The sequence below is a fragment of the Urocitellus parryii genome, chromosome 14 (genome assembly GCF_045843805.1).
Source record: "Urocitellus parryii isolate mUroPar1 chromosome 14, mUroPar1.hap1, whole genome shotgun sequence".
NCBI lineage: Eukaryota > Metazoa > Chordata > Mammalia > Rodentia > Sciuridae > Urocitellus > Urocitellus parryii.
Genome location: NC_135544.1, coordinates 24312069 through 24327714, shown reverse-complemented (window position 1 = coordinate 24327714; position 15646 = coordinate 24312069). Strand labels below are relative to the sequence as shown.

Below are 15646 nucleotides of genomic sequence, written 5' to 3'. Positions count from 1 at the left end.
GAAAAGAGCTAATAAAAATTGTTAATCTTCCTAACTTTCACAATTAACTGTGAAATATATGCCACTTGTGCAAAACTGTGTCCACTTCATTTTTTTATAATCTCAGTTGCATCATGATGCTCAGTATACAGTCACTGGAAGTAGTGTCAGCAGTCATGCATGCAGACTGGGTGTACACGTACATGTTGGTTTGGGGTGGGGGTCATTATCAAGAAATACAAGATGAACATAATATCTGACTTAAATAACAAGGGTTATGTAAGTGGGTTATTAAACGTATGACTAAATGGTCACAATCTTACATGATTAATACTTACCTCCGCTTAACGCCACAGTATCAACCCAGCGTGCAGGTGTCCAGAGGCAGCTCTTCCCCCAGACAGCAGGTGCTTCCACAAAACAATAGCAGTTCCAGGATTATTTAGAAAATCAAGAGGAAGTACAAGAGGATTTGTGTTAAACTAGGATTCTATTAATGGAAAGGGAAAAAAAAAAAAACTTTGCTTCAAATGTTGATCCTCTTTTAAGAATGAAGTGAGGGAAACTTGATGTCTGTTTTTAATGTAGTAGCCTTTGATATGCATTTTAAACCAATCATTTCAGACTGATTCTTTGGGAACAAGTCCAAGAGTTTAGAGGAAATACCTGGCATTAAAAATTTTAGTAGTATTGTTCAGTGGTACAGTGTTTACAGAATACTCTCTACACTATAAGCCTGTCTGTGTTATGCTTTCTATAGGTACTTATGCATAACTAACTACACATGTGGAGTACAAAAGGATACCTGGGAGGATGTGGATGCTCACCACAGTTTCCCCTGGACAGTAGTCAGTGCAATTTTAATTTTCAGAGGACAGAACTTAGTAGCCATGGACATTAAGCATATGCATTAGAAAAACTGGATAAAATTAAGGTTCAGGTTGGAGCCAAACCTAGAATTTACCAGCCTAGTTTTAGGAGTATGATTTAAAACAGGGGTGACTCATACTACATTCCTTCATACATGTAGCTCCAGGACAACTCGCCTTACTAATAGCTACTACTTGCCCAGAACTGTGTGTGTACCAGGGCTTCTCCTAGGGACAGCTTTACATGAGCTTTAGCTTCTTTAGTTTTCTCAACAAACCCCCAAAGTATTTGAAGTCCGACTTGCTAGTGATGAAGTAAAATGGGTTGCTCAAAGCTGCATTAATATCAGGGTGAGGGCTAGAACTGAGCCAGGTCTGTCCAGCTCTTGGCTGTTACATTGACACTCTCATGCAGAACCTGATCACAAGTAGTTGTGCCGTGGGAGACCCCCACTGGAGTGGAGTGCCCCAAGCCATGGTGCTGAGTGTGCATCACTTGGGTTCTCTTCAAAACTATTCCATAGGGATTAGAAACCTTTGGGGCTAAGAATTGGTTCTAGTGTATCCATATAACAGGTTATTTGTTTTTTCACTACCCCAAGTCTAAATTGTGTTCAGCTTGTGGGAAGTCAAAGAACCTCACCTTTTTGTGATTATGAGCCAACATTACATGAAAAAGAGCAGTTCTGGGCTGGGGTTGTGGCTCAGTGGTAAAGGGCGCGCCTTTCTTGTGTGAGGCACTAGGTTCGATCCTCAGCACCACGTTAAAAAAAATATATATATAAAGATATTGTGTCCATCTACAACTAAAAAAGTATTTTTTAAAAAAGGGCAGTTCTGAATTTTTTTAATTGCTGAGTGGAAAAGCTCAGGTGGTTACTGAAGTTAATCCTCCAGAGTGTGAGGGATAAATTTTGTTAATTGGTGTAAATTTACAAAATACTTGCCAGCTTAGCATTATGTGTCAGATGTGGCCAGCAGGCCCTGGACTACTACATACTGGGCACTGATCCTGTCAACAGGCCTACGGAGGTGTAGCTGTTAAGTACAGCTACATTAACCCAACAGGACTAGTGGCTGCATCTTCTGAAGAGTTGTTAGCCCACATGAAATCAGCTCTTTTGCCTAAGGGACTCCCTCCCTCTTACATTGGGAAAGCAGTTTCCCACCCAAGTGCCACAGGGGAGATCGCTGTGTGTTGAGCAATTTTCCATGGCATTTCTGCCTATCTTGTGGCAGCTTTTATCCCAGACGATCTTTTCAAGATGTTTGTCTAGGCAGAGAACAGATTGGTTTTCTTACTAGGATAATTAAGACCATTGTCTTCCTGCAGGGCATAGGTGGGACAGGCCAGCTAGTAGAGCAGCTCCTCTTATATTTCGGGAGTTTTCTTAGCTATGGCGTAGATCATTCAATGTGCAACATCCACTTTTCCTGTTCTTCCATGTTACCTCCTTGGGGGACCTGCAGGGCGAGTGGAGCTGATATGATCTCAAGCCCATGCTGCCTGGTGTTCCCATAGTAGTAAAGTCCCAGGAGCCTGCCAGCATCCATGAAGCTGTGGCAGGCCAGCTGGTTAGTTTACAAGCAGGGTAAGATCTCAGATCCTCCATTCTTGGTAGTGCTGCCCTATTGAGCTACCAGTGTGTCCTATGATACCTTCATCCAGGGTCTTTTCATGGCATCTATCTCCTCCAGAGCTCCTTGGTGTAGAGGCACAAGCATAGTGGGATAGACTGCATCTCTCTGGGGTATCACCAGACTGGAGAAGGGGGGAAGGCATGAAGCAAGTTGGTGCAGATCACCAGCCTTGCAGACCAGGAGCAGCCTGGGCCACCTGGGTTTTACCTATTTCAAATCCCCATAAAGATATCTAGCCACTTAGACCCCATTTTTTTTCCACCAGGACCCAAACCTGTCTTGGTGTCCCTGGTCTTCACTGATAGCAATAACATCCAGATACTGCTGCTCTGCTAGAAAGGCAGAGTGAGACCAATGTATGGTACGTAGCACCCGGCTTTCTGCAGATCTCATTGTCTAATGGACACGAGGCCCATGCTCTAGCTGGAGAAGTTCATGTTCCAGGGACCTGGAGCCCAGCACACAGCACCATGCAGATGCTGGGGAGGCACAGAGGCAGTGTGGGTTCCTGGTGGATTCAGCTCCAGGCAGCACTCTGGACCTTTGTGGCTGACAGGCCAATTTGAGGCACCTAAGCTGGCAGCCGTGACTGTCCTAATGTGCTTTTTGCAAAGTACAATGTGATTATTTTGGAATATTTATAAGAATATTTGGGATGGGTTTTTAATATTACATTTATCAGTGAAAGAATAAAAAGAGCTATTAGTCTTTAAATATAAATTCAACTTCTATAAATTCCATCACCCAATTATGCATACAAAATTGATCCTGAATGATTTTTAAAAATTTGATGAGATCATCATAAAGTTTTGGTCAAGAATTTGCAGCAATTTCAAATATAAAATAGGCTATTAAAATGTGTTCAAAGTTAGGCCAAATGTTTTCTCTGATTAGTGGATGCTGATCTATGATGGGGGGTGCATGGGGAGAATGGAGGAACTTTGGATTGGGCAAAGGGGAGGGTGGGAAGGAGTTATGAAAATAGGAAAGATGGTGGAATGAAATGGACATCATTACCCTAGGTACATGTATGATTGCACAAATAGTGCATCTCTATACCATGTACAACCAGAGAATTGAAATGTTGCACTCTGTGTACGATGAATTGAAATGCATTCTGCTGTCATGTACAACTAAGTAGAACAAATAAAAAAATTAAAAAATAGTTTAAAAGACAAATGACTTGGGCTGGGGTTGTGGCTCAGTGGTAGAGAGATTGTCTAGCATGTGTAAGGCACTGAGTTTGATCCTCAGCACCATGTAAACCTAAATAAATAAAACAAAGGTATTGTGTCCATCTAAAAAAAAAATTGTTGAAAGTTCTGTACTTTTAGATCAAAAGAGTAGAGTAGGTGGATGGTAAGAGGGGAGGGGAGGTCCTGGGGAATAAGATTGATCAAATTATATATATGTATGAATGTGGCATAATGAATCCCACTATTATAATGCACCAATTGAAATATTTTTAAAAGTTCTGTACCCTTAAATATCTGATATGGGATACGTATTCCCTCTATTTTTGTTTATAATTTATAATTTCATAATTATTTATTATAAAGGAATGTAATGAGGTGTCCATCAAGCCCCATATCCCCTCCAGTTTACCTCAGCATGTCTGATGAACACTGTTCTTTTCTATGTGTGCCTGCTTCTAGCTTTAGGGATCTAGATTCAAACTCCACCTCATCTCAAGTTTGTAGGCAGTTCAGTAGCAGTCAACACCCAGGTGTGGTTGGACGTGCCAGAACTGTCGTAGTGTTTTATCATTCGCACAGTTGCATGGGTAAATCTGATCAAAATTTCCATTGCTAGTACTTAACATGGATATCACTCTGCTTGGCAGAAGGCAAATGCATTGCTAGAGCAGTCAGAAGGAGCTAATTTGGATGTTTCCAAAAATGTCCTGTTGACTAAAAATGATGTTATTTTTATATATGTATAATATACATAAAATTTGTTTACATATATAATGTATACACACACATAGATTTTAAAAACATGGAGTACCCGATTTGAGTGTCAACCCTATTTGAATCCCAGGAAAGCAATGATAATTTCCGGTTGTGCTGTACAGTAGTCCAGTGGGCTAAATAATTCCAAATCTTCCCACGTGAAAAAATAATGAGACAGCGTTGGTAGCACTATTTCAAAATATAGTGATGAGAGATAGGAGTCAACTGCAAGGCCATGCATGCCCCAGGTGTGAAGGTGAGTGAAATCTCATTGTGTCAGAGGGCAATGACCAAGGAAAGATAACCTGGCACCAATAACAACTTCTGTTTATCACATGTGTCCTCAGGTACAATGGACCTTATTGCTGAATGGAATAAGGCTTTTCATCTTACTGAGAAAAAGTATAAACTTGCAAGCCTCACTCATTGATTGGCTCTGTCATTGGAGAATTAAGTTTATTACATATTAAAAATAGAAAATCAATTTCAGTATTATATTTGTTTCTGAATATTAATTGGCAGTTTTAAATTTTATTAAAACTAAGGCTGGGTGTAATGGTGCCTATATAAATAGGTGGTGCCTATTTAATACCAGCTTATAATACTAGCAGCTCTGGAGGCTGAGACAGGAGGATCGAGAGTTCAAAGCCAGCCTCAGCAACTTAGTGAAGCAACTCAGTGAGAGCCTGCCTCTAAATAAAATACAAAATAGGGCTGGGGATGTGGCTCAGTGTTTAAGTGCCCCTGAGTTCAATCCCAGGTACCAAAACAAAACAAAAACTAAGTTAAAATTAACTTAACATTTTATAGAGTAATTTTTAAGTTATAAAGCTCATTGCCAATGAATGATGATGTCCTTTATGGGGAGATGAAGTTAAGAGACTTGTCCTGGTATGAGCTCGGCCATTTAGCTTTCCTGTATTTAATATGCAAAGAAACTGAGGCACAATGAAAAATCTTAGATGTCTGCAAAATTTTTAGGGCTGCCAAAGACAAAGGAATGTACAAATTGATAGCCTATGATGTCTGGCTGTTCAACTAAATGAACTTGAGAATCTAAATCATATTAATATGTACTGAATGCTACTCTTATAAGCCAAACAAAATTTTATATGTTGACTTATTCTCCTCCATTTGGAAATTCGGCCATTCCCCCAAATAATCGAATAGTACTAAAAATGTTTTTGTATCATCTCCTTAAGCTCTCAGCCATGCTAAGAGCTAATATGATGGATTATTTTTTCGTTTTCATAATTGGTTGTTTAGGAAAGGAGACTGTGGTTCGTTAACATTTTTTTTTGTTTTAGATATTGATGGATTTTTATTTTATTTATTTATATGTGGTGCTGAGAATTGAACCAGTGCCTCACACATGCTAGGCAAGCGCTCTACAACTGAGCCACAACCCCAGGTCCCCTGAGACTGCAGTTCTTATTGTTTATTAATATAATCATATAACTGATGGACTACCTGGGGCTAAATACAGATGCTTAGTAAATTCTTTGCTTTTAATTTTTTGACTCGGCTACTTACAATGACAAATCTAGCATTAAAACTATACAGAATAGCTGATAACATTTTGAAGTGGTTCATTAGAACCATGACCAAAGGAACTGTTATTTGGTGCATCATTTTGTGTAAAGTACTATAAAGTAAAATTTTAAAGTAACATTTTAAAATTTGCAGATTTGCCAAGGTACTTGGCAAATTATAAAATACAAGTTTATGTTTTTCTGAAATGATTCTTTATATTTTTATTTTTGACAATTAGTTTTTCTACAAAACCACCTTTTTTTTCTCCTTCAAATTAAAATGAATTTAAAACTCAGGTAGCACAGTGGACAATATTTTATAGACTCATCAACATAGAGCACTCGAGCAAGTGAAAAACGGGAAATTGCAAGTTTTTAACCAAGTAATGTTAAGACAAATTTATTTATTTACAAGTTGTGTTTTCTTTTTTAAGTTTGTTTTAGATATAGCTACAAATATTATTTAATACTGATTTTTAAATTTCACTAATAAAGTCGTGTTGTGAGCCATGTGCTACAAAATAAGGGATTTTGTTTGTTTGACTTGACTTTAAGTCTGCATCAGATCCGTCTAGTTAGGTCAGTTATACTTCTGAGCTACCTGTCAGGTGAAATCACTCAGGAACCAATGGTCTAGGTTATCTTAAAATTTTTAAAGAAATATACATAGTATATAAACAATACATTAATTTAAGCCTCTTGCTAAAATTTTGTTTAAATTAAAAAAAATAAAAACCTCTCCCTTTATTTCACCCTCCCTGATACTCCTCTCCAAAGATGAACCCTGTCAGAAATCCATGTCCTGTTCTGTGCTCATTTTTGTTTTTCACATAATAGTAGGAAACTCTTTCCATGTCACTATTTATATATTTTCATCACTTTTTTTTTTTTTTTTTTTTTGGCTGGGGTCTTGCTATGTTCCCCAATCTGGTTTTGAACTCATGGGCTCAAGTGATCTTTCTGTGTCAGCCTTCCAAGTAGCTGAGACCACAAGCACGTACCACACCCTTTTGAAATGCTTTGAAGGATTCTAAAGTACACTGATGGGTAGTTTTGCAGCTACAATTAGTGCACAGTGAATGTCCTTTGTGTATACTTGTGAGAGTATAGACTAGACAGCAGATATAAAGAATAGATGTGGTTAGGTCCACGTTTACTTTGTAGGGTACTCCTGAAGTACCTTCCAAATGTCTGAATCATTGTAAGCTCCCAGATACAGGGGATAGTGCCTTCCCCTCTAGATACTCAGAAAAGATAAATATTATCAAACCTGATGAAGGAAGGATATCAATAAATATATTTGTGAGAGCAAGAGAGTACAATTGCTCTATACCCATTGCTAGATTTATTCTCATGGAATCTCTGGAGCCTTCTGCAAAGACATTACTGGGGAGATGGGACTGACAACTCTAATTTGGCAAAGGGTCCATTACAAGTACTAATGCACAGGTGCCTGGGTCAAGGCAACTGAAGGAGAAGAAACTACATCTGGAAAATCAGAAAGAGTAGCAAAAAAGGATTATGAGCAGGGCACAGTAATGTACCCCTGTATTGTAGAAAGATTCAAAGTTTGAGGTCACCCTGGGAAACTTAGCAAGACCCCATTTCAAAACAGAAAAGTCTGGGGAAGAGACTCAATAGTAGAGTGCACCTGGGTTCAATCTCCATTGCCACCAAAAAGAAAAAAAAAGGGATTGTGACTCCCATATTAACCGGAAAAATCTCATGGCAGTTGTTCTATGGTCCAAACCACTAGAGTCCACCTAAGCTGGAATCAGTTGCCTGCAACTATGACGCTTCACACTGAATTCAGCAAGTTCAACACTTGAGTGAAAACCTGCAGAGTGCCAAGTGCTGCACCGGGTTGGCTTAGACACAACCTCTTCCCTCAAGGATCTTTCAGCCCAAGTGGAGCTAGGAGAGTAAATCACCCAGGAGTTTGTGGAAGATAAACACAGAAATGAGAAACTTCCTTTAAGGAAGGTTGAAAAAGAATGTAGTCTGAAAGAACAAGGAGGGTTTGATAAAGAGGGGAAAGATGACGTGACAGTGCATATGAAGCGTGGAAACATGAAACAGTAAGATCAGTGCAGGGGCCTACAGTGACTCAAGGCTCGAGATCAGCAGATGTATCCAGAGATCTGTAATTAGCATTTTGTGAATCATTTTGGAAATAATCTTACTTAATATTCACCCCCCTCTCCCAGTTGCTGAGTCACTGAATTCCAGAAGTCTTTGGGGACAACTTACTCTAGCATAGGAGTAAGAAAAGGATTCTCCTCTGTCCTTTTATAACACCTTCTCTCATGTTACCAGAGACAAAACCACTGAAGTGACCCAGTGGTTTTATTCATAAGGGCAAGATGGTTCTGTCAATGATTCTTCCCGTGATGTTCTGACTTGAATGCTCTCCTGACAGTATCAAGGGAGGACTTTTATGATGATTATAGGGTTATCGTGAGTACAAACTGGTCAGACATCCTTTTGTATTTCTGCAATTCAATGAAAAGATTAACTCCATAAACTCTCATTTATTCATTCTGAAGTGGCACCCCCCCCTTCTCCACAGAAAAGTCTTAACTGGGCTTCTCCAGAAATCTTCACCATGACTGATTTTAGGACTGTCAACAAGAGAGTCTACAAAAGAGTTCAATGTGGATAAACTTCCCATTTTCTTGTTGCCCTGTTTTACTTGGTCACTGGCCAGGAAGAAATCAACACTCCAGGAGCTGGACACCCCCTTACTATTTTCACAAACATGTATCCAGTATAGTAGTTTGTAGAAATGTGTAAACAAGGCCTCTGGCCTTGAGCTGGGCTTCACAGAGATGTCTACATTTCTAAGATAAGAGAAGTTACCAATTTGGCTTGGTGAAACAGTGGGAGAAAAGAAAGGGCAGAAGAAGTCCCTCTACGCTGCAATCAGTTGCCTGCAACTATGACGCTTCACACTGAAGGGTTAACCTGCCCAAATAGTGAAAGAAAAAGCTGCTTTTATGTGAACTTCAGCAGACTGTGAACTTCTGAGCCCCTCCCCTTACATGCTGTGTTTGTAAAGTCCTGAAACTACCTGAACTCGGGGTTTGGGGGATTGATCGATAACAGCAAAACCTCTGCCCTTTGAACCTGGCTGCAGCCAAATAAAACTGTTTCCTATTATCTTCGGTGCCCTGCCTTGTCTGTCCCTACAACAATTCAACAAAATATATACTGGCAACAAAATGTCATCACTGTCATCACTACATATGCTCCCAGGCAAAATGAACAAGCAAAAACCCAGGTTCACCCCTCCACCTGATAATAGGAAAACTAGACAAAATATATGAAAAATTTTCGAGACATTGGATATGAGACGTCTGGAAGATGGAAAGGTGAGCAGACTATTGACCCAGATTACTGCCTGCAGAATTTGCATGCTTTTGAGCAGAAGGGAACATCAAGCATGTCGTATCCCTGAGTTGAAGAGATGGGGCTTGGAGTCTGAGTAGCAAAAATCACAGAGCAGAGTACTAGAGAGGAGAGAACTTCACAGAGAGAGAACTGTGATCTTCAGAGGACTCTTCAATCCTATTACTGATTAGTTTGTGCATCCAAGAGAATTGCCTAAACCTGGGGAAGGAACTACTCCTAAAATTAGAGGAAGCAATCTTTCTTTTAACTAATAAGGACTTGGGAACAGTTCCTCTTTCTGCCAGCCTGAGTGGAAAACTTCACATTTCATAGAAGCATTAGGTAGAGAACTCAAAAAAAATTTAGTCTTGATAATGGGGAAATTATTAGATATAGGCTACACTGCTCTGCTCCTGCATAACAAAATATAAAAATAAGACCTGAAAGGATCAGTGTATTTCCAAATAATTTAGATACAAAAACAAAAGTATATTTATAGGAATTTTAAAAATATCCAGTATCCAATTACACAATGTCTAGCATCCAATAAAAAAAAAATGATCAGCCATGTATATCAGAAAAACTGAAAGGATTTCTTCTAAAATCAGGAATAAGACAAGGTCATCCACCACTCCTATTCAATACAGTACTTTCACAGAAATTTTTAGACAGGTAAATTAGGCAAGAGAAGGAAATAAAAGGGATATAAATAAGGAAGAAGAGACTGTTTGCAGATAATCTAGTGATTAGAAGATCCAAAAACCTTCACTAGAAGACTTCTAGAACTGAAAAAATTCAGCAAAATAGTAGGATACAAAGTCAGCAAAAATCAATAACTTCTCTATATACTAATATACTCACTGAAAAGTAAATCAGTAAAACAATTCCATTCATAATAGCCTCAAAAATAAATAAATAGCTAGGCTCCGTAGTGCACAATTGTCATTCCACCAACCCAGGAGCGTGAGGCAGGAGAATCACAAATTCAAGGCCAATCTCAGCAACTTAAACCCTGTCTCAATATAATAATATAAATTTTTAAAAGGATTGGGGCTGTAGCTCAGTGGCAGAGCACCCCTGGATTAATTCTCCAGTACAAATGAATGAATGGAATGACCTAGGAATAAATCTAACCAAGGAGGTAAAAGACCTCTATATTAAAGATTACAAAACAGTACAAAAGGACATTGGAAAAGACGCTGGAAGACAGAAAGACCTCACATATTCTTGGATGAGAAGAATTAATATCATTAAAATTTCAGGTGGCACATGCCTATAATCCCAGCAACTCAGGAGGCTAAGGCAGAAGGATCACAAGTTTGAGGCCAGCCTCAGCAACTAAGTGAGACGCTGCTTCAAAATCAAAAAGTGAAAAGGGCTGGGATGTAGCTCAGTGTGCTTGGCCTTGGTTCCAATTGCTAGCACTACAAAAAAAAAAAAAATTAAATAAATCAATCAACTAGATCATTGTCTCAGGCAAGGGCTGGTAGAATTGGTAGATCCCCAAAGTTTGAAGATAGTCTATAGCTATTTGAAACAGGAAAGAATTCTCTTGTCTCTATTTATAGAGGCTGTTAAAATCATTTTTGTGTTCCTAGAAAAGTATTGGTTTTCCCCCAGAAGAGCCAGCACTGGTTGACTAATAAAGCCTCAATTAAGTGTTCCTTGGTTGTAGGTGAATTGCAAGGTATTCTATTTGTAGTTTTGGCTTCTTTCCTTACATTTTTGTCTTAGAATACTGGGTAAAATCTATAGTACAATATGAATTAGAAGTTATAATTATGATTATGATCATGAACTTCTTTCTCTTCATTCTAAAAGGGATATAGCCAGGTGCGGTGGTTCACATCTGTAATACCAGTGGTTTGGGAAGCTGAGACAGGAGGATCGAGAGTTCAAAGTCAGCCTCAGAGATTTAGTGAGGCCCTAAGCAACTCAGTAAGACCCTGTCTCTAAATAAAGTACAAAAAAAAGGCTGTTGCTGTGGCTCAGGGGTTGAGTGCCCCAGGGTTCAATCCCTGGTACCAAAAAAAAAAAAAAAAAAAAAAAAGGGATATACCTCATTATTCATCATTACAAATGTTGGTAGCAAGTTTCAAAAGAAATCATTTCTCAAATTAAGAGTTCCCCTTTAGTTCTTTTAGCTTTTTTAATTGACATGATCATATGTTTTTTCTCTTTCAATGTGTAAATGTATCTCATTAATAGATGATTCTAATACTAACCTATCTCCAAATAGGATAAATCTAAACACACTGGAGAATTCATTTTGCTAATGAATAAACTTGACCCAGTACAAATGAATGAATGGAATGACCTATGAATAAATCTAACCGAGGAGGTAAAAGACCTCTATAATAAAAATTACAAAACAGTACCAAAGGACATTTCTCTTTTCATATCGCTCCTATCTAGCTTTGACAAGGCTTTATAAGCATGATCGATCTAAAAGCACTCATCTTTTTTCATTCACTTTGAATTATCTCCAATACCTCTCTTATTTATTTATTTATTCATTCATTTATTTATTGGTATCTGGATTAAGCCCAGGGACACTTTAACCACTGAGCCACATCCCAGTCGTTTTTACTTTTTATTCTGAGACAGGGTTCTCACTATCTTGCTTGGAGTGTAAGTTGTTGAGGCTGGCTTTGAACTTGCGATCCTGCCTCAGCCTCCAGAGCTGCTGGGATTACAGTCATGTACCACCAGGCCCCGATTACTATTATTATTATGTTATTATTATTATACGAGGGATTGAACCCAGGGGCACTTAACCACCGAGCCACATTCCCAGCCCCTCCTTTTTTAAAGATGTATACAATATCTTTATTTTTATGTGGTGCTGAGGATCAAACCAGTGCTTCACAAGTGTGAGGCAAGCACTCTATTGCTGAGCTACAGCCCAAGCCCCTCCCAGCCCTTTTTAAAGTATCTTATTAGAGACAGGGTCTCGCTGAGTTGCTGAGGCTGGATTTGAACTTGCAATCCTCCTGCCTCAGCCTCCCGAGTTTCTGGGATTACAGGCGTGTGCCACAATGCCTGACTCCCATTCTCTTAAAACCAGTTAAGGCTACTCTGATCATATTTTCACCCTACCACTGTGAGACAATTACACTTGTCAAGATTATCAGTGACCATCATAATTCTAAACTCTCAGTCAATTCTCAGTTCTTAATTATCCAATTAGTACATTTGATCCTTTTCCTTGAAATACTTTCAACCTTGCTTTCCAGGCTCCACATTTTTCTTGGTTCTCCTACTTGATTAAATGAGTGCTATTTTTAAAATTGGAGTTCTTAAACCAATGAAGGGTACATCATATAGGGATATAATATTGATACTTTTCATTTCATTTTTGTTCTAAATTATGATGTGATTTTGTTTTTAGTTTTCTCTATCATCATCCTTCTGTACTACCTTTATTTTTACAAATAAACTTGATATTGTATGACTTGACATACTTTCCAGTAACAGATGTAGTTCTAAAACAGCCTGTTGGAAAGCAGCTGTACTGGCAGCTAGTATCTTACAAGCCTTCAGTAACTATATACAAAGATAAGACTTTTAATTAATGTTTTCCTCTACCCAAACTTCTTTGTAGAATTTCTCCTGGACAGGCCTTACTTTCTGATTGAATAGTGTTTTTCTAAAAAATGGCTTCATAACTGACAAAGACAGAGACAACTTTCCAAGGGCTTAATAGATAACTAATGTTCTACTTAAATCTTGTTGCAAATAGACAAAATGTCACTGGAAATTTGGTGTAAAATTTCTGACTACACTCCCAACCGCCAAAAAACCCTAAAGAAATGGTGAAAAGCAGCGAGTAAGAAATAGCACTGAAAGTAAATGTTTGTTCAAAAATATAGGCAAACATTTGTGGTTTAATATTTTGATAATATTGCAGGCATTTTATTTATCATATTGATCAAATGAGTACCCATTTTATGTTGTCTACAGATAGAAGAGAACATAGGCACACACTGATACTGCTCTTCTTTATCTCTGTCCTACTCAACCAAACTCCTTAATAATAGGAAAATACCAAGGGCAAGGAATCTTATTTTCCAGGTCAAAAGCTGTTGCTAAGGTTAGAGGTAGTAGGTAGAGAGGAATTCCTATTGCTCTATAGAGTTGACATCAAGTTGTTTTTGTTTTCCTTAAGCTAGATGTTAATAGTGGTGGTGATTTCGCAATTATACCTGTCTTCTACAACATTTGGAAAAATCTACCTAATTTTTTCCCATTTTAACCTATCAGTATCTGACACTGGAATCAGTAATGCTAGACTGTTGTGAATAGTCAAAGTAAAAATATTAGGTCAGCACAGTTATTACTCAAGTGGTGAATGAATGTTGTAGGCAGGCAATGTCACAAAGGTGACAAATACCAAGCACCAACCCTATAACAGGTCCTGTTTGGTTGCTGGGGATACCATGCTGAACAAGTCAGACATGGATTTTAATTGTTAATGAGGGGACACAGGTGTGAATAATAGTTTTAGATGGTAAATATAAGGAGAAAAGAAAAAGAATGAGATAAAGAATTACCAGAGTGTGTGAAGCAAATTTGATGGAAACTAGAAACCCATAGCTCAAGAGCCAAGCTTAGGGCTGGTGTTGTGGCTCAGTGGTAGAGCGCTTGCTTGGCATGTGTGAGGCAGTGGGTTCAATTCCCAGCACTGCACATAAATAAATAAAAGTCGATCAACATATAAATCTTCTTTTTTAAAAAAGAGCCAAGCTTAAAAGCAGTCAGATACATTGCACAGAGAATAATAATGCCAGCAGACTTCTCGCTTACAAAAAAAAAAAAAAAAATGTAGGCCAGGGTACTGCCGGATGGAAGGGTAGGAAGGGTTCTCACAGCTTGCAGCGTCCACCCAAAGGCAGGGCAGCAGAGGAGATGGGCGTGGCGGCCGCCAGAACACAACCCCCTCTATAGCGCTTGGCTCCCCTCCACCAGCTGCCATGAGCCTCTACCCCAGGAAAAGAAGGAATGGCGATGAAGCAGATAACCACCTCCCCTCTGCCCCCACAGACCAAAAGGAGTAGTAGAAACCCTGTCTTTCAGGATTCCTAGGACACACAGAGTCCCAGCAGTGACAGTAGCGGGAGCAGCAGCAGCAGCACCAACATTCCTCACAGGGCCAAGGGGCCAGAGAGCAGCTTAAACCAGGTCATGCCCGGATGCAGCCCTAAAACCCCTCAGCCCATGGCCAGCAGTCTGCGCTGTGGCAAGGTCCTTATTTCCACATCAGCCAGACCCTGAATGAAGCCCACTTTCACAGCCTGCAGCACCCAGGACGCCCTCCAACCTGATGCGTGGACAGTTTCTTGGCTTCTATGAAGGGACAGCCTTGTGCAGATTTGATATTTCAACTTATGATTTGTTTTAAAAAATTGCACACAAAAAATGCCTGTTGGCTTTTTAGTCTATATTTGAGATAACATACACTTGTGGTTTTACTGCACTACTGCAGTTTCAAAGGAGCTTTGAAGCACTTTATAGGATTTTTTTTGAAGGAGGGTATCAAATCAATATCCAGGAAGTGGTGTGAGGAAATCTCATCTGTGTTGCAACCATAGTGTGTCCAATTCATATCACTCAATTAGAAGTTCTACTTTATGTAAAGGGCTTCTTAAAAATGCAGGATCTTCAATTTTTTATTTCAATTAACTAGTAAAGAGTATCTAGTTTCCATGAAAAAAAATATATGCAGGCCAAAAAATAATGAATGGACATTATCCATTGCTAAGAGAAAAAAATACTGTCCAACTAAATTTCTATAGACTCAAAAGAAGACCTAAATGAACACATACAATGTTCACGAACTGGAAAACTCAATACTTTTTACAATTCCATTTCCTTCAAACCGATCTAAATATTCAATGCAATTCCAATAAAAATCCCACAGGTTTCTGGTTTGTGAAAATTAGCAAGCTGGTCCTAAAATTGGAAATTCAAAATTGCAAAGGACATAGAATAGCCAAATATTTTTGAGAACAAATACTTAGACACCTTAATTTCCAGATTTACTACAAAGCTATAGTAGTCAAGATAATGATTTTAGATATATAATTCAATGGAACATAAAGACTCCAGATAGTCACATATATATAATCAATTTCCACAAAAATGATAATAGGGAAAGGACAGTTTTTTTTCAACAAATGGTGCTATCTGAACTTTTATGTAAGAGGGAAATAAAATTATCCTTATATTAATACCATACAAAATACTCCCCCCCCAAAAAAAAAATTACTTGAAATGAAAAATA

At 38.6% G+C, this 15646-nt stretch overlaps 1 pseudogene; it reads left to right on the top strand.

Annotated features, from left to right (window-relative positions):
- The first annotated feature begins 9320 nt into the window (after positions 1 to 9320).
- LOC113183210 (protein VCF1 pseudogene) lies at positions 9321 to 14687 on the top strand (annotated as a pseudogene).
- Positions 14688 to 15646: the final 959 nt, after the last annotated feature.